Genomic DNA, 17,809 nt, shown 5'->3' on the forward strand with positions numbered 1-17,809 from the left:
GGTAGAGGAAAATGTTATAGGTAATTGGGTCAGGCTTCAGCAACCTTAAGTGTTATATTCAGCCATTAGTACAGTCTATGGGCTTAATGATGATCCCAAAAACAAGCATGAAAGAACTGAACATATATTGGATTCTAGACGTTCCCCCCTGGAAATGGGATCCCCGAAGAAGGTAAAATAAATGATTCCTGTTCACCGGGCTGATTAAAGAACAGCGATTGTATTGTCAGTCTGCCAGGACTCAAACGCACCAACAGAATTCAGAATCAGAGATGTTTGTAAGCCTCTTGATCCAGACAAATGGACACCAGACATCTGCCTGAAGGTGAAAAACAGTTTTACTAACTGCCTTGTGCGATAATTGACAGCAGCTGACAATGAAAACCACCTAGATGTAGGGTAAGAGCTCAATCCTTCCACCAAGACCCGTCAGCCCTGCGCATGACTTAAAGGTTAACATACACCAGCAAGGGGCAAGGAAACTGAGCACGTGCAGACATGAGAGGGAACCCGCCTACCTGGGGTCTGACTTGCCATGCTGATGCTTCTCTTGCATCACAGTCTAAATGATGCCTCGCAGGACCCAGTGCATGCATGGATGTGTGCAACACCAAGTTCTCACTAGTTTATAGTTTGTGACCAGGAAACTGTTGTGCCGGTAAAATAAGCACCGTAATTCTTCTCCAAGGAAGAGCATAAAGAATATAGTGTAAGGGCTGAAGTGACTGAGCTCTCGCCCTCTACGTGTAAAGCTCTGGCTCTAGTACCAAAAGTCGAAGGAAAAATAAAAAAAACTAGAGGAGAACTAAATTCCACAGCACATCAAAATATTAATTAGCTACTAAATAAAAGGAGACGGGTCTACAAGTGTTTATGTGAAAAGATATACTTAAAATGCCCTAAAATGTTTAAAGAATTAAGCTGAGAACATGTAGACTTTGATCCCATTTTCTGTTATTAAAAAAATACAATGCATTCTATATGTGAGTAATAGAATCCAAAAGAGTAGACAAGAATGATTGCGAGGAATAAGATTTCAAAAGTAAAGTTTGGTTATTTAAGGTTTACCGAATAGACTTCTTTACTGTTTAAATTTTATATGAGTATATATGTATTAATTTCAAATATAGATGTCCTAGAAAGATGACTTAGTGGTTACAAGTGCTGAACTTTAATGTCCCTCTTTCAGAGGGCCCAAGTGTAGCTCCCAGCATCCATGAGTTGGCTCATAACTATCCATAACACCAGTTTCAGGGGATCCAATGCCTTCTTCAAGCTATTGTGAACATCATGCATGCACATAATGTACATACATATACACAGGCAGTCACACATACGGTAAAATGCTTTAATTAGATATTTATTTTTAAAAATAGACTATTATTTTTGTTAAAAAAAAAGAAATCATGAAACAACAACAATAATAGAAAAGTAGGAAAGCGAATGGGAAGAGCTGAGAGAGAAACGCAGCCCAAGCTTGCATTTTCAAGCATAAACCGTATGTACTGTGAAGAGTTGGGATTTTATTGCTTCTGTTCAGTTTGAAGTATTTGCTTGGTTGTTCATTTGTTTTCTGACACAGGGTCTTGCTGACTAGGAAATTGCTCTAAAGAACAGACTGGCCTTGAACTGACAGCAGTTATTCCGCCTCTGCCTCCTAAATGCCGGGATTACAGGCCTACACTGCCATGTTCAGTCTAGGTTTAATTCTATTGCAGCTGCCCAGCGCAATACTAGCGGATAAGTTAAAATGGCGATACATGCCAACAGGATTGTATGTTCAAAGACAGTTTAAGATACGTGGCAAGTCCAAGGCCACTTCTGGCTACCTTACAAGCCCCAGCCATCTCAAAAGTATTAAATTTGTGATCAGGGTATAATTTCTGCATTAATAGAAAGTGAGAGAAAACAATACATTTCTTCTTTTCCTAATTTTGTTCTCCACTTCCTCCTTCTCCTCTTCTTTCCCTTCCTTTTCTTTTTCTTCCTCTTCTTCTCCTTCATCTCCATCCTCCCCCCAAGCCCTTGTATTTTTGAGAATGGAATATAGTAGTGCACTATAGTGCACGTTAACTTGGAACACTGTGGAGTTCAGGCTGACCTCAAGTTTGTGGTGACCCTCCTTGCCTCCAGAGTGCCGGAATTGCAAGCTTGCAGCACGGTGCCTGGTTTCTTTCCCTTTTGTTACACAGTTTTTCCTTGCAATCAAAGATCATGTATTAGTCATGAGTCTTTTGATTACAAGAGGCAGAAACCCAACTCAAACTGGCTTATGCCAGAAAGGGAAGCCGGGTGGAAACTGTGATCTGGAAGTAAGAAAACCAGGGACTTGGGAATTTCTTTTTCATCAGGATTATCTCTCTCTTTTTCTACTTCTCAGCACTCTTTGTCTCTCTATTGATTTGATTCTGAACAAGTCTGTCCCCTCAAGGTAGCAAAGATGGAAAACACAACTGCCTTAGCTTTTCATCCTGTTAGGAACTCACAAATCTAAGAGAGCAGGAAATAAAGTCCTTCCTTCCCAGCATTCCTCCATCCACAATGGTCAGGGGGACGGGAGACTCTCATTGGCCAGTCTTGCTTATGTGTCCATCTTTGTGGTAAAAGAAGCACTTCAAGTAGTCAAGAAATAGAATGGGAGAGAAGGGAAGACCTGGGATGAGAGCCGTAAAGGCTGTAGGAAGGAAAGCAGCTGGACACGGGACATGGGATTTCACTGTCTTGCACTGCGCTCAAAAACAGAGAAAGAGAGTTCTAAGCTTTTTAAGGCTTTCCTGCCTTGGGCTTTAAAAACTTCTCTCCAGATTTCTCCATAGGTTGTGAGCCCAGCTGCTTGTGTCTTTCTTCTACTGAGTATAGAGCTATGAACAAAAGCACGCTCTTTCCTCCGGTTTGTTCGAATGGCCTGTCGCTTACTTCACAGTGATTTATCACTCAAAAGGAAATTTCGGGGGAAATGGACATTTCTGGCTTTTAAAATACCATATTTGATCATGACGAAAGAAAACACACCATCTCAGATAGAGTTTTTTAAACTCTTGAGCCGGTGAGTTATTTCATAAAAATAACTTATGCTTCTTTTCCTGAGCCAGCAGTCCTTGGAAAAAGCAGGTGTTCCGGATACTCGAGATGACAAACAGCTTTATAACTAACTCAAGGAAGAGCAGAGGACAACTCAGCTCCTCTGCCAAGTGTTAGAGCCAAAGAGAAACTTTCCAAACCCGGCTTTTCTGTAACCATCCCAAAACAGGGGAAGCCAGTGGATTAGTCAAACAGTAAGCGCAGGGACTGGTCACTTTGAAACATGATGTGTTCCTTCGCTAAGAGCAAGCATTTACTCAGATCTTTTCAAGGAAAAAGATGTTCCTTCAGCCAACTGTTGAGGATGTAATGGTTTTTCTGCATCCAGTTCTCATCAGATGCCATTAACATATTTTGTAGCCTACTAGAGAGAGGCTCTTGTCGGGGAAACTTGACCGTTGTACACAGGGTGCTTAACCTAATGACAGTAGCGGTTTGTTTTCAGGTTGTTCCCTTTGGAGGCAGGAGGAGAAAGAGAGAAAGATTGGTTACAGTTGTAGAATAATACTATTCATGTACCTGCTTCAGTCTGAGAAAGCACAATACATCTGAAGATCAGTATGTATTCTGCAACCCTCAGTCATTGGGTACCAGGAAGAAACAATGTATCAGTTTGCTGTTTATAAGACTCCCAGTTCCCCTGCTGAAGCATTCACAGAATACATCCGTTATTTCCTGGTGACAGTTATTGATGCGTTTTTCTACCAAACATCATTTTTTTTCCAAGACTGGGTAGCAGTCACATCCATTCATTACCTTCCATGGAAACTTGTAACAGACTAACGACTCCTTTTCCCCTGTGACACCGCTGCTGTCCGCTTTGACAGGGTAGTTTGGGATGGATGTTTAGGGAGAGATGACTTTACACATTCCCAGTTGTCCAGTAGAAACACAGGGAAAATCAAATATATGATTTTAGGGGTTTTAGTAGCTGTGCTGAAAAACTAATAGGTGAAATTAGCTTGAATGTTTTATTTAATCATATATATATATATACATATATATATATATATATATTATATAAATCCCATACCAAGATTTTGGACTCCAGTATGTGTATGATGTTTGTAGCACATCTCAGTGTAGACTTTCAAGTGCTCCATAGCTATGTAGGCAGGAAGTATGGTAGGGAACCTGTGGGCATACTAAAAAATGTCTGCTATGGACTTGCTCTGTTTTCACAGAATGCTGCCCATGCCTGAGTAGTTCTGGATGCTGTGAACATAGAACTGACTTTATTTTTCTTAATTCTGTTCTCTCCATTCTGTACCATAATTCCAAATTCTTTCTTCCTAGTCTGTGTAGTAGTTAAAAGCCGTTTCTGAGACATGTTAGATTTTAGAAGGTGGGGCCATCTAGTGAAAAAAAAAAACACTTTAAATTTCCAGGTCATAATTCTAAATTTAGGTAATATTGTTTCAGACTCTACATGATTGTAGACACTGTCTTGCCTTCGTAATTTTCTGCTACCCATCTTGCTCCTAGATCTGTGCTCTAGTCTCAGTACTATTTAGTATAATGGCTCACACTTACAGCACTGTTTGATCTTCCCGCCAAGCAGGGGACCTTGCGAGTTTACGCTGTCTATAGACTTTCTATAGACACCCTGAGTACAGACTTTCTATAGACAGCCTGTCTGTAGACTTTCTAAAGACATAGCATGGATTGTCCATTCAGAATCTCTTCATGTCCTTCTTCTCTCTGCCACATTTCCACTTGTGTTTACCAGCTCTGCGGTTAGTAGTGGTGGAGATACTGGCTGTGGCTTGTAAACCTATGCATGCTGCTCCAAGACCCTCCCAAATCACTTGGCTCTCGGAGATCAACTCTGAACACTGTCTTGTCCTATGAGTGGGTGGCAGGTGGAGGCTCAGCAACTCCAGGTGCTCCCTCCCAGCAGGCTGAGCTGCTTTTCACGTTCATTCACACTGCTCACTTCTCATCCTTAACGACCGACCGCAGACCCTCTCTTCCCTCATCTGTCAGCTATCTTCTCGCTGCCTTTACAGTGCTGGGGCCACTGGAATACACTTGTCTATTAACTAGGCTTCAGCAGCCTGTTCTGTTTTATTTTATTCGTCTGCACAATTCCTAAACGATGAGCATATACTGTGTACCCAGCACATCGAAGGAGCCCAAAAATATTTGCTGAGTAATTGCATAATAAAATGTTTTATATTTTCCCATGGACCATGCGTTTCCATTTATATCACATTAATGGGAAACATATCAAAATAATATTCCATTCTATTCTACCCTTAACTTAAAAATGCTGATGATGCTTCTCTCATTTGAGACGCTTTCACTTCTGAAAATTCTTCCTTTCCATCTGATCCTGAATGGCTAGTCAACATTGGAAGTCTGGGTACCATGCTAAATGCTATTTATAAACCAAAGTTAAATATCAAACGAGATCTAAATGTTCTGAAGGCTTGAACTGCCAGAGAGCCAACAGCAACATTTAAGCACAAACCAAAAAGGTTTTCTAAACAACATTGCATGTAATCTAAATAGCTTCAGTAAAGGGTTTGTGGGTGGCTCTGTACACACCACGGGTTAATCCAAGGTACAGCCACACAAGGTGACAAACTGTAATCCTGTTTTGTAATCACTACATCCAGGAAGCTGAGGCAGGAGGATCAGAAGTTTGAAGGAAGCTGGGCTATATAGTGAGATCCTGACTCAAAATAATCAGCCAACCAAGTACAATCTGAGGTGAACTTGAATATAATATGGCTTAAGAAATAATCTGGGGGCAAGAGAGATGCTCAGCAAAGCTTGTTGCTCTTGCAGAGGACCTGGTCCAGTTGTGAGCACCCACACAGGGTAATTTACAACAAACTGTAACTACAGTCCCTGCTAGGACATCTGACACCCATTTCTAGACATAGCAGGGACCTGTAAAGTCCTCCCCTTACCCCCCCACAAACAGAGTTTAAAATAATAATAATAATAATAATAATAATAATAATAATAAAGAGAGAAAAATTCTGCTTCTATGTAATGATGCCACAATGCACAGAATAGAGGTCTGCAACCTGCCAGGCTCCCTGAGCCGGCATCCATATTGACAGATTCACCTAGAAGGCTTTATGGTCAGTTACTAAACAAACATTTTTAATTATCTTAATATGTACATTTTCTTCAATAATTATAGAATACTATGTTATTTAAATTTCATGAGATTTTGTAGTAAGGCCTATGAGTTTCCTATTTTGTAGTTTAGAAGACTAAGGTCTGGTCATATTAAATGTTGTTGAAGACAGTGAAAACCAAGGCTGAGGTCTCAACTCAGAAAATGTGGCACATAGGTGAGTGAGTTTAACCTCTAAGTTATAGGGTTATCCTGAACTTTAAATTTTATGACATATACGTCTTTCTCTATTCCCACAGCCTGCCTTAAAAAAAAATCCTTCATTGTCTATCAGGAGAACTCACTTCTTTTCAACCAGCTTAATATGTCCTTAGCATTCCCTAGCTCTCTTCTAAAGACTATCTGTCCTCAGGCCAGGAATGCGTACACGGAAAGCTATAAATGTGGTCAAGAAAGTAAAACACCCTATGATAGCAATGCCTAAAAGGCTGAAGGCCTTATCTACCTTCAGAAGCCGTCTTCCTTTCCCCGCTGTTTGGGAATTGGATCTCTTCTGCTTTGGAGCAATGAGGATTAACATTACATATCCCGTGCCCTGGTGCTTGTCTGCAGCTTCTTAGAAGGAACCAATTCGAATGCCTTTGCGTGGCTCCCTCAAGGGGGAAATTGCTTCTATTAACCCACAAAAGCTGCTTAAAGATAGAGACAAGACCAAAGTCGGTTACAGTTTTAATCCCCTTAAGATCTAAATCCCCCTTTTCATACCATTGCCACCTGCGTCATCTGTAAGTCTACTGATGATGTTGAAACACACCTACTTAGACTGAAGGCGTTATCGGAGAGGAGGGCAAATTACTCATAAAGAGAGCAGAATCCTATGGAGTTGGATACATATTATGATACTCTTTTATTATTTATAGCATACTATTATATTAACAATATTATTACAGGTTAATATCATACCATTATCTAAATGGGGGTGAGGGGAACCTTCTGTAGTTGCTGATAGCACCATGTGCAGCTGAGTACATAGTTATCAGCTGAAAACATGTCAGAGATTTTAGTCCGCAGTCACTATCTGCTTAAAAGTACTGTGGCTGGCTTGCCTTCCATTTCACATGAATAAACCACATGTGGATGACCCGTGTTCCTGAAAAAAAAAGAATGCCTGTGATTCTCTGTGTGTGTGTGAGAGAGAGAGAGAGAGAAAGAGAGAGAGAGAGACTGTGCATAAAATTAATTTCAAGTTCTGAAACCTTCCTGTAGAGACTTATCCATCTATACACATGTGTGAAGTCTGTAGTGTCAAACACCTGCCCCAGAGTGTCCCATTTTCACAGGATAAGGATTTCATAAGACTTCCTAGCCCCAAGTTTTCTGTCTTTAGTGAATTTTCCCTGTCCTTTATTGCAGCTTATGCAAATGGAAATCCACAGACACAGACGAAGTCAACTTGCCCCAAATAAAGCTTTCATTTTACACACACTGGCCTATAATCATCATCCCAAAAGGAAAAACCTGGGGGCTGCTTCTGAAAATCTATCTATCCCCACTTTCCTTCTCTCCCTTCTTCTTACCTCCCCCCCACACCGTCATCTCTCTCCTCCCCTCCCCCACCCCGTCATCTCTCTCCTCCCCTCTCACTTTCTTCCCTCTGCTTGTTCTTCTCCTTAGTCTTTCTGTCACCCTTTTAAGGAGTCCTTAGTCTGTGAAGTCCACATTAATGAAATCTCCACGCTAGACCTGCATCTTGGAGAACATTTACTCTGTTGCCATTTATTATTAATTATGTTGCTATGTACACATTGAGTTAGAACAGGGTCAGTGACCATTTAGCACGTGGATAGCAGTTAAATCTGAATATTGTGATATAGGACGGCTAGTTGTTTTACCAACAGAAAAAAAAAATAAAGAAAATATTTAAGAAAGCTGTATAATTTGAAGAATTTTTTTTAAAATTTGTGTTATATTTCTGTAGAATGTTAAGAATTCCCCTCACAGATAAAACAATTTCTTGTAAAAATTGCTTAGAACTAACAATTTTATAGACAGAGGATATTAGTTCATATTAGTGACTAAAATAAAAAAGGAATCAGATGACTCAAGGGGAAAGGCAAAAATCAGACACAGGGTTGCTTTTATTCATATTTTTGCAATGAGGGGGTTCAAAGCCTGAATGTCAGCATTTCTGTTTGTTAATTTGAGTTTTTACATACAGAAAAGACAAACTACAGGTGGGACAGATTACATTTGGGATAATTCTCTGACTGGCAGAAGCTCAGACTGGTTTAGCTGAATAGGAGAAGTTTATCTCCATCTTGAAAGATCTAAAGCAGCAAATCTTTTGAATCTCAGCTAATCATTCATGGGACAGGAATGGGAAGTGGGAAAATCTGTGTCTGAACTGGTCACACCATTCTGGCCAAAAAGGGAGAAGGTCTGTGTTTGTCCTTTTTCACAGGTAAATGAATGTTATCTGCGCCAACAGTAGAAGACAGGAGAGAAGAGTGGGTTGAGATTCCCAGATAAGTCAGGTGGGCAAAGGTGGCCCCAAAACGTGTGGGAAATTGGGAGTTCCCAGCCACTGATATTTCTAGCATGAAGCTGCAGTAGGTTTTGCCATGGTTGACATCAGTCTTGGGAAGCATCAGGGAATAAATGTGTTCAACGGAATCTTTCAAGTCAAGCTAAGGATGAGCTACCCTGAGAAGCTCTTTTTATTTTTTTTTAAAGAAATATACAACCTGCTAAAGACAACCAATGTTAGTGGGACCACAGAAAACAAGAGAGATGTCAATGGGGCCTCATGCAGCTCCAAAATGCTACAAATTCACTTCAGTCTCTTGTGGATATTATCTTTGCCTCGAGCTGCCTCTAATCTGTCTGGCTTAATTTTGCATAGTCTAATTGCCTCCATTTAAAAATATTACTTAAAGAAAAGAGAAAAACAAAACAAAACAAAACCCCTATCTCCATGCCATTGGACAAAGCAGAGTAATATGACTGATTGTAGATTAGCAATCTACAAAACTTCTATAACAAATCTTTTATTAAGGATTCTCTTTTAAAATGAAGCTTAACTGTCAGATTTGGTTTCCTTCTCCTCCTCCTCCTCCTCCTCCTCCTCCTCCTCCTTCTTCACTGTGGTGGTTACTTACTGCTAATTGTCAACTTGACATGATCTAAACTTAGTTGAAGGCAATCCTGCAGGCACATGTGTAAGGAGTTAAGTTGATTAGGTTAACTGAGGTGGGGAGACAGGACTAAAAGCAAGTGACACCATTTTCTGGGCTTAAGTTCCCAAACGTATAAAAAGGAAGAAGCTAACAGAGCAGCTTCGGTCGAGCCTGTCAGCTTCCTGACTAGGGATACAAGGCGACCAGCTCCTTGGAGATCCTGCTGCCTTGACCCAACTTTTAAATCATGTGCCACAGGAAACCTTCCTTCCTTGAGTTGATTTTTATCACAGCAGCAGGAAAAGAAATGAAGAGAATTAGTACAGAGACATTTGCGGGCGTTGCTGTCATAACTTGACCATATGAACGGTTCTTGCTTAAGTGTATGGAACTGGTTTGTAGGAGAAATGTGGAAGAGTCGGGAGCTGTAGGCTAGAAAAGCCTTTGAATGTTACAAGAAGAGCCTCATGGGCCACTCTGATGGTAACCTGGAAGATGAGATGGGGTGGGATATTCAGATAGTGGAAGTCTAGCTCGTGAGATTTCAGAGATGAAGACCTGGGAGATGTGGCTACCAGCTGAAGTCCTCCATGAACCATGAATGTGTGTTGTTGAGCTAAGTATACCCACGTCATGGACCCTGAGTCTTCAGGCAGACGGAAATGGCAGAGGCTTCAGCAGGTGAGACTCAGAGGGAGGGTAAAGCCTGCTCCTGGTCTAAGTAGGAGTCTTTACAAACAATTGACCAGAGTATGTAGAAACTATGGACCACAGCTTCCTCCTCTGTGATATTTGCAACCAGAGAGTGGTCCCCTGAAGAAGACCTCACTGACGCTAGGGGGCCCCTCCTTTCTGTGGTGCACACAACAAGCACGCTGAGTTTCCAGCTTGCGTGGTAGGTTCCCTGATCTGTGGAGGGTAAGTTCCCTCCATCAGAACAAGCACAGCCTACCCTACCCTACCCCAGCTTTTCTGTACTGCGTGATTGTTACTCCTTCAGCATTGGGTCATTTCTTCATCCCCAAGTTTCCCAGGCCCAAGCTATGTAGGATAAGAGGGAGGAGGGCCACTCTTGTGGTATTTTGGCCAAGAATCTGGTTTCGCTCCGCTACATCCTGATAACTTGAGTGAAGTTGAATTTAAATATAATGGACTAATTTGTCTGGCAGAGGGAACTGCTGAGAAAGCATCTGTAATAGTTAAAGAGAGAAACATTCTGTGCTGCACTTGAACAATAGGAAAACTGCCTCCCCCGCCCCAAACAAAAGTCAGCCCAGCAGAGGCTCCATCCTACGATGATCCAAATTCATTTGAGGAACGGAAGCCTAAAGTGAAGGGGTTTCCTGCTTCTCAAAGACAACTGCCCAGGGAAGTATTTCCCCCCTGGGTCAGCACAGCTGTGGTCCAATGAGGCCAAGTCACATCTGGTAGCAGAATTTGGCAGCACTGTCTACATGATAGTACTTTTTGCAGGCATAAATGATTCAAGATTGACAGGGTAATGGAATCCTACTCCAGACTTTTAGAAAACAGTCAAAGCCAGACAATGTGCATCCGGGTTGGGATCCCTTTCAAAGATGCCCTGGGAACCTATTGTGTGAAACTGAAACAAAGTCTAAATTTGCAGTGCAGATGCTAGGATATTAGAGATTCTGGGACCATGGGCAGCTCTGAGGATAGCTGCGATCATGCAATGGAAATTGCCCAAGGAAGAGGCTATATGTATTACAGTCTGCAGAGATTAAGGGGCGGGGGGGGGGTATCTGAGCTGTTGGACAGTTTCATCATGAGTTCCAAATGCCAGACATGGAACAGTCAGACTTAGTATTTTCTCTGATAGATTTTGTTCTTGCTTTGGTCCTACAATTCCTTACTGTGATCCAGTCGTCTTTTATTGGTTTATTCTGTTTATTGTGTATTGGAAATATGTAGCTCGGTTTTTATTTTATAGCTCACAGTTAAGAAATTCGCCTTGCATCACAGATGAAACATGGGCCTTGAGCTCATTGGTTGAACTGTTAGGCTAGGGGGATATTTGAAATTGGACTGAATATATTCTTGCATTATGAGATGGACATGAGATTTTGAAGAAAAGGAGTGGAAGGCTATGATTTAAAATAATGTATTTGGTTGTCAAATTGGCAAGGCACGGCTGTGTGGTGGTTAGGGTTAACTGTCAACACGGTAGGGTTGGGAATTAACAAAGAGAAGTCTCCAGACAGTGTGAGGGACTATTTAGCTGCTGGTATTCCTGTGAAGGGTGTGGCTGATAAGGTTATTGAGGTAGGAAGACCCAACTACAAGTGGACAGCACCCTTCCCTGGGCTTGGGCCTTGGACTCTAAGTGGTAATGGAGGTTGGTGAAATAGGAGAGGGTTAGCATTTGCTGTGAAAGGAAGTTAATCTGATTTCAAATCCACCAGTCACCCACATAAAAAGCCAGGCATTACCATGTGTGTCTGTAGACCTGGTGTTGAAGGACAGAGATAGATCCTTGAGCTTTCTGGCCACCAGCCTAAGCAAAACGATGAGTTTCAATTTCAGAGAAACGGTCCTGTCTCACAAAATACCAGTAGTGGGAAACAGAAGAATACTTCTGATAAACTCTCCTGGTCTTCGTATAGGAATGCATGGCCATGCACGGACAGAAGGAGGAGTGGGGTAAGGAGAGCTAACTGAGAACATTATCACTTTCTGCTTCCTGATTCTGGATGGGATGCCCTGCTGTCTCGTTTCCTCTTCCTTGACTTTCCTGTTATGATGGATGGTACCCTTGGGCTGTGAGCCAGCATTAACTCTGTCTCCATTAAATTTCTTGTATCGGGATATCTTATCACAGCAACAGGGAAACAGACTGAGATACGAAGAAGTTTATTCAATATGCTAAGATGAAGCATACAGCTGAAACATGGAAGTAAGAAAAACCAAATGAAATCAATTTCCTAATAAGGAATTGAAGGAAGAAAGAAAGAAAGAAGAAAAGAAAGAAAGAAAGAAAGAAAGAAAGAAAGAAAGAAAGAAAGAAAGAAAGAAAGGGAAGAAAAAAGAAAGGAAGGGAGGAAGGAAGGAAGGAAGGAAGGAAGGAAGGAAGGAAGGGAAGGAGGGAGGGGGAAAGTGAGTTTGTTACGGAAACAAGGTGATGAATGTCAAATCACTTTCAGGCTTGACTTAGGCACACAAGATATGATAAACAGAAGTAAGAAGAAGGGCTGGACAACCATGGCACATGACTTGATTCCAGCTCTTGGGAGGCAGAGGCAGGCAGATTTTTGAGTTTGAAGCCAGTCCCATCTACAGAATGAGTTCCAGGACAGCCAGGGCTACACATAGAAGCCCTGTCTTGAAACAGAACAAAATGAAAAAGTAAGAATAAGGGGAAAGGGAAGTATAAAGAAAAAATAAGCATTTCCTATATCTTGGCACAAAACAATATAATACCATTTCTGTCTGCAATTATTCCTCTCTCTCTCTGAAAAACAAAACAAAACAAAACAAAACAAACAATAAAAACCTAAGCAAAATTAGCAAAAATCACCTTTTCCTCTACTTTTGGTTCAGTAGCTACTTCAGAAATTAACACAACTACAGAATATATTTGTGAAGTTCTTCCTCATGGTTTATATGGACAGAATGTGCAACGTGTTCATAATTCCTTGCAGTGTTTTGACCAAGTGTTCTGGGTGCACAGTGAGTCTCCAGCAGAAGTGACTGAAATCAGCCATTTCATCTCTAGTGTGTGATGCTCGAGACTTCCCTTCCCCTGTTTGAGCCATGAAACAAAGATGCAGCTGATCTGGAATTGCGGTATTCTGAGAATGAGAAACACACTTTTATTAATCTATGGAAGCTTAGGGCGTTGATTTGTGCGGCTCCTCATTACTGTATCGCTATCTAACCTATCTTGATTGACACAAACACATGTGCATAAGACCATCAGATTCCTGATGTAAATAATTTAGGACCAAACATGCTGAAAGCCAAGCAAATGAAGCAAACTTGGCTCTAGAATTTAAAAAGTAGTCCAATGCAACCAAACTACGATTCTCAAGCAGAAATCAGAGAGGACTTCCAATAGGCCTCTCTTTAATGAGCCACATACACACACACACACACACACACACACACACACACTTAATGGCCTTTACTACAAAGCTGAACATTAATAAAACATACACCTAAAAATAGAAAACCCTTTTCTGTCCGATCACTAGCTGTATTGTGGTAGTTTGATCCAATCCTCATAGACCAATAAAGATATATCATGGAAATCAGGCCAAAGGATAGAGGAGGCAGATGTTTAATTGTAATAATTGAACGAGCAGTTACATGGCAGCTCTTTGGCAGATGATCTACAGTGAAACACACTACTTCACTAATTATTTTCAGTAGCTAACTCAAGAGTATAAAAATGTGCTCAGTGCTGAGGATCCAAATGTGAAGAATGGGAGCTCGCTGTCATTGCAACAGGAGCTGACAGTTGAATGGTAGGGATAAGAAATGGACAAGAAACAACAATATATGATCACTAAGTGAAGCCCAGCAGATGCCATGGTGAACGTAGGAAGGGTCTATGGTAAGATGGGTAAATGGTCTGTCGGCTGTGGCTTGCTGAGACACTCTTTCAGTACGACACGCAGCAAAGGATTTTATCAGGAACCGGACTACCAGAGGCTAGACGTTAGTAATGAGTAATTACAAAGACTAGGCATCAGCTGGTTAGTTTGACTAAAAAGAAAGTCAACGGGATGCCGAGGAAGCTAGCTAGCACTCTTGCCTTGCAATCTAAAAATCTAACAGCTGTTTGAACTGAACTACTTCATTACTGCCACACTTTGGTGCATCAATTTGTGGTTTGGATTTTGGCACAGATTTGCATAGAAGCAAAGCAGCAAACAGCCTAAACAAAAGCAAACATACAGTCTACGTGGGAAAGTGTATACAAGCCTAGATTCAAATCACAGCGTAAAAATAATCACATGGAAACAATGGTAAGTATGTAATCAAAAACATGTTGGGAATAGAAAAAAAAAGTCACAAAAGAACCATAAAAAAAAAATAGTAGGGGAAATAAGCGAGGAAACATCACAAAGATTTCTGCCTTACGCTGTGGCATGCCGGTTGCTGTAGCCAGGAAACCCCCTTCACCCCAGGCAATCCATTTTCTGTACATACAACAAAATCCAGTCTCCTCTCATTGAATCATGTAAACACTTGGATCAGTACAAGAACTGTAGGATGTTCAGGGCAACTAGAAGGGATATCTGGTTCTCAGAGTTTATTGATTTCAATAAATTCAGATCTGAATTTTTCCAAGAAAGGGATTCAATGAAGTCGGGAGGGCAGGAATCGACATTCCTACTCTGTCTAGCTCCATGTCAGAGAAAACACCAATTCCATCCATATCTACTGGATCGAAGCAAGATGTGCTTTTCTCAGAGTTTACACCAGGAAGAAAAAAAAAAAAGAAGTTTTATTCTAACCAGATGTGAGAAAATTAAAACCAATATTCTAAAGTATTTTTAGTGGCATATGATGTCATCTGATTTCATATTTTCTACCAGGGGATAATACGTATTTTTTAAAAATGTGAAGCTGCTTTCCATGCATGCTCTTAGACATGATAAGTTACAATAAACAAGCGACAGAGCTGTGTGATATGTACTTGGCTGTTTAGTCAAAAGCTGAGGAAGAAATGTAGTCTTTGAGTAGGGAGTCGGATTAAAACATACGAAGCTGTCTTCTGCTGACATTCCAGGTTGTCATTTCTCGGGGTGCCATTTATTTGTGGTAGGTCTTCCAGGTAGGATTCCAGTGGTGTGCAGGACAAGGATTGCTCTAATTATCTTTAGTTCTAAAATCGATGTATGCATATATCTTATAAGAACTACTTACAGCTTCACTCTAATTACTCAGGGCAACCTAGCTTTTAAACATCCAGACCTTTCTTTCTTACTAGCTGTGTATTTTCTAAGACAGGTGGGCACGAATAGTGCTGGGTTTCCTTGGATCTCAGAACCATTCCCACCCTGGCTGAAAGGAGGGCAAGATGATCCTAAGCTGACCAGAACTCAGTCCTTCCTTCACGTTTTCCTTCGGACAACCTCAAGCAAACAGCCATGTCTTGGAACAAGGATGTACCTAGTCCAGGATGGCTTTCCTTAGACACTCTCCAAATCTTATCCCACTCCTGGGACAGATATTTGTCCAAAGTCATTTAAAACTTTCCAAGGGGGTAACAGAGAGCCAATGTTGCTTTCAATGCTTCTGTTTTTCCTGGATTTCATTTCCGAAATAGGAAAGAGGCGGTCACCCACCGATGCAGGCATCGCAGGTGCCCCCACCACAAGGGATGCTAGGAGTAAAGTTACTATTATCACAGGGTCCTGGGTACACTGCTGAATTAACCAACTGTCATTTCAGACCCAAATCTCTAGCGCCACCCACCCAGGAGCACAAAACATTCTGGGTAAAAAAGAAAAAAATCCCCCAGCCCTGCCCCTTTACTCCTTGGCTAAGTCTTCCAGGGTGGGCGAGACTTGGAGAGAAGGTTGGGGATTGATGACACGGTGCCAAGGCACAGCACTCTCGCCAAAAAACGCTTCTCAGACACAACAGTTTCCCAGGACCGCGTCCACCTTCCTTTTTCTCCGAGAGTATCATTTCCCGGTTTTATGCTGGAACCTTGGAATGGTTTGGGGACCAATGAGGTGGCAGCGGTTGATTCATGGATCGCGGTGAGGGGGGGATTGCATTTCCAAGGAGGAAAGAGCGCACGGGGGGGCGGGGGGTTGGGGGGATTGGAGAGGCAGCAAAGCCAGAGGGGAGGCGGGGGAGAAAGTGAGAAGAGGGGGCCAAAAGTGGGAGGGGAAGAGGGGAGAGAGCTTGCGAGGAAGAGCCAAGGAAGGCGGAGGTGAACGCGCGAGGTAAGCAGAAGCAGCAGGTTCGCTGGCCGGGGACACTGGGGAAGGCAGCTGCTGCTGAGGGGCGTGGGCTGGGTCGCGGCGCAGGGGGACGGTCACTGTCGGTCCTGCCTGGTGGTGAGCTCGACATCCCGCCGCCCGGGGTGTCCCCGCCTGCGCGCGCCCGTTGGGGGGCCCGGGGTGCGGCGCCGGCCGCCCGGCCGCATTGTGACGTAGCGGGGCCGCGGCAGCGCCTCCGCCGCCCGCCGGGTCTCCTGCGCCCGCTGCTCTCGCCGTCTGTCCGTCCATCCCTCCCGCCGTGCTCCCGCGCTCCGGTGAGTCCAGGTCCCCCGCGGGCGCCGCAGGGAGGAGAGGGACGCGGGCGGCCGAGGCTGAGACCATTACAACTTTGCACCGGGCGACACCCTGCGGGTTCTCGGGACCCCGGGGCCCCCTTTGTGCCTCGGGTCCCTTCTGCCCGGGGCCGCGCGGTGCCGCTGCGGAGAGCCACAAGAGGAGGTCACTGTGGTAACCCAGGCAGCTTCACCCCGGGGGACCCAAGTCGCTCCCGCCTCGCAGTCCCAGGCTCTGGTGCAGGGGGATTGTTCTTTTCATTGGCCCTTGCGCTGGCGTTACGCTGGCTGCTACCTCCGATGGTCCCGGAGGCGGGGATGGGCTGTGCCGAGGCTCCTAGGAGCTCCCAGGGAGGGGCGAAGGCATGGTGATAGCTACACTAGTAACCAGAACAATAACAAACGTGAAGGGGGATACCGGGAGGTGTCGCTACTCGAGGGGAGCCCCTGGCCCATCATCCCCGCGGTGCCTAGGCTGCCCCGTCCAGCCTCGGCTCCTCCTCCCGGCGCTGTCCGGCGTCCCGGGATTGACCCTGTCTTAGGGAAGGCTTCTTTCCTGACCCTCTGAGTGGCGGTGACTTTCGCCTGCAGGTGGTAAGTAGAGATGAAGACAACGTTGGCTATTGTCAAATGCCACGTTTTGTTTATTTCATTTTTTCTTTTTTCTTTTTAACGAAAAGAAAGGGGGGAATATTCTGAGCCAGTTCTGGCAGCCATACAGTTTCCACAGGAAATACTAGCATTCTTTGAGGAACACGCTACCGCTTGCAGCAAAGAAAGTCTTCAGGAGACAAAAAGGCAACTGCATTGTTGCTCTTTTCCAACTAGCCGCTAGGAGGGTGGAAACGTGTTGTTTTTTCCTGCGGGAACATTGCTTTCCTTGGGAAAGTTAATTAAGGAAGCACTGCTGGTTGTGCCCCCCCCCTTTTTTTTCACTTGCTGGAGGTGGGGCGCCACTCCTCGTGGTTGTTACTGACAAGTGTCCATCAAATAGCCCATAAGAAGAAAGAACCGCCGCAACACAGTCTCCCCACACACCACGTGCTGTGGAGCCCTGCCAGGGTACAGTTTGCAAAATGAAATAAGGACTATCTGGAGAGGTTTATGGGGATTACATTTGCGCAGACGTCAGTTCTCCAAGGTGTCAGCTCTAAACACATTATGGTCAGGCATCATTTCGGCGCTGAATCTACAGGCAGGCAAAAA

At 43.3% G+C, this 17,809-nt stretch overlaps 1 protein-coding gene across 6 annotated transcripts in view; it reads left to right on the plus strand.

Moving 5' to 3' along the window:
- The first annotated feature begins 15,852 nt into the window (after positions 1-15,852).
- The window catches only part of Sncaip (synuclein alpha interacting protein), a 144,838-nt gene continuing 142,881 nt past the window's right edge, over positions 15,853-17,809 (plus strand). For 2 of the 6 annotated variants that reach the window (XM_031365678.1, XM_031365682.1), the window contains exon 1: positions 16,258-16,585. The gene's annotated coding sequence lies outside the window, so the exon portion shown is untranslated. Of the gene's footprint in view, positions 16,086-16,136; positions 16,586-17,074; positions 17,198-17,809 lie in introns of those variants that run through there. The other 4 variants (XM_031365679.1, XM_031365683.1, XM_031365680.1 and 1 more) reach the window with 4 other exon arrangements.

This window comes from Mastomys coucha, unplaced genomic scaffold (genome assembly GCF_008632895.1).
Source record: "Mastomys coucha isolate ucsf_1 unplaced genomic scaffold, UCSF_Mcou_1 pScaffold13, whole genome shotgun sequence".
Lineage (NCBI taxonomy): Eukaryota > Metazoa > Chordata > Mammalia > Rodentia > Muridae > Mastomys > Mastomys coucha.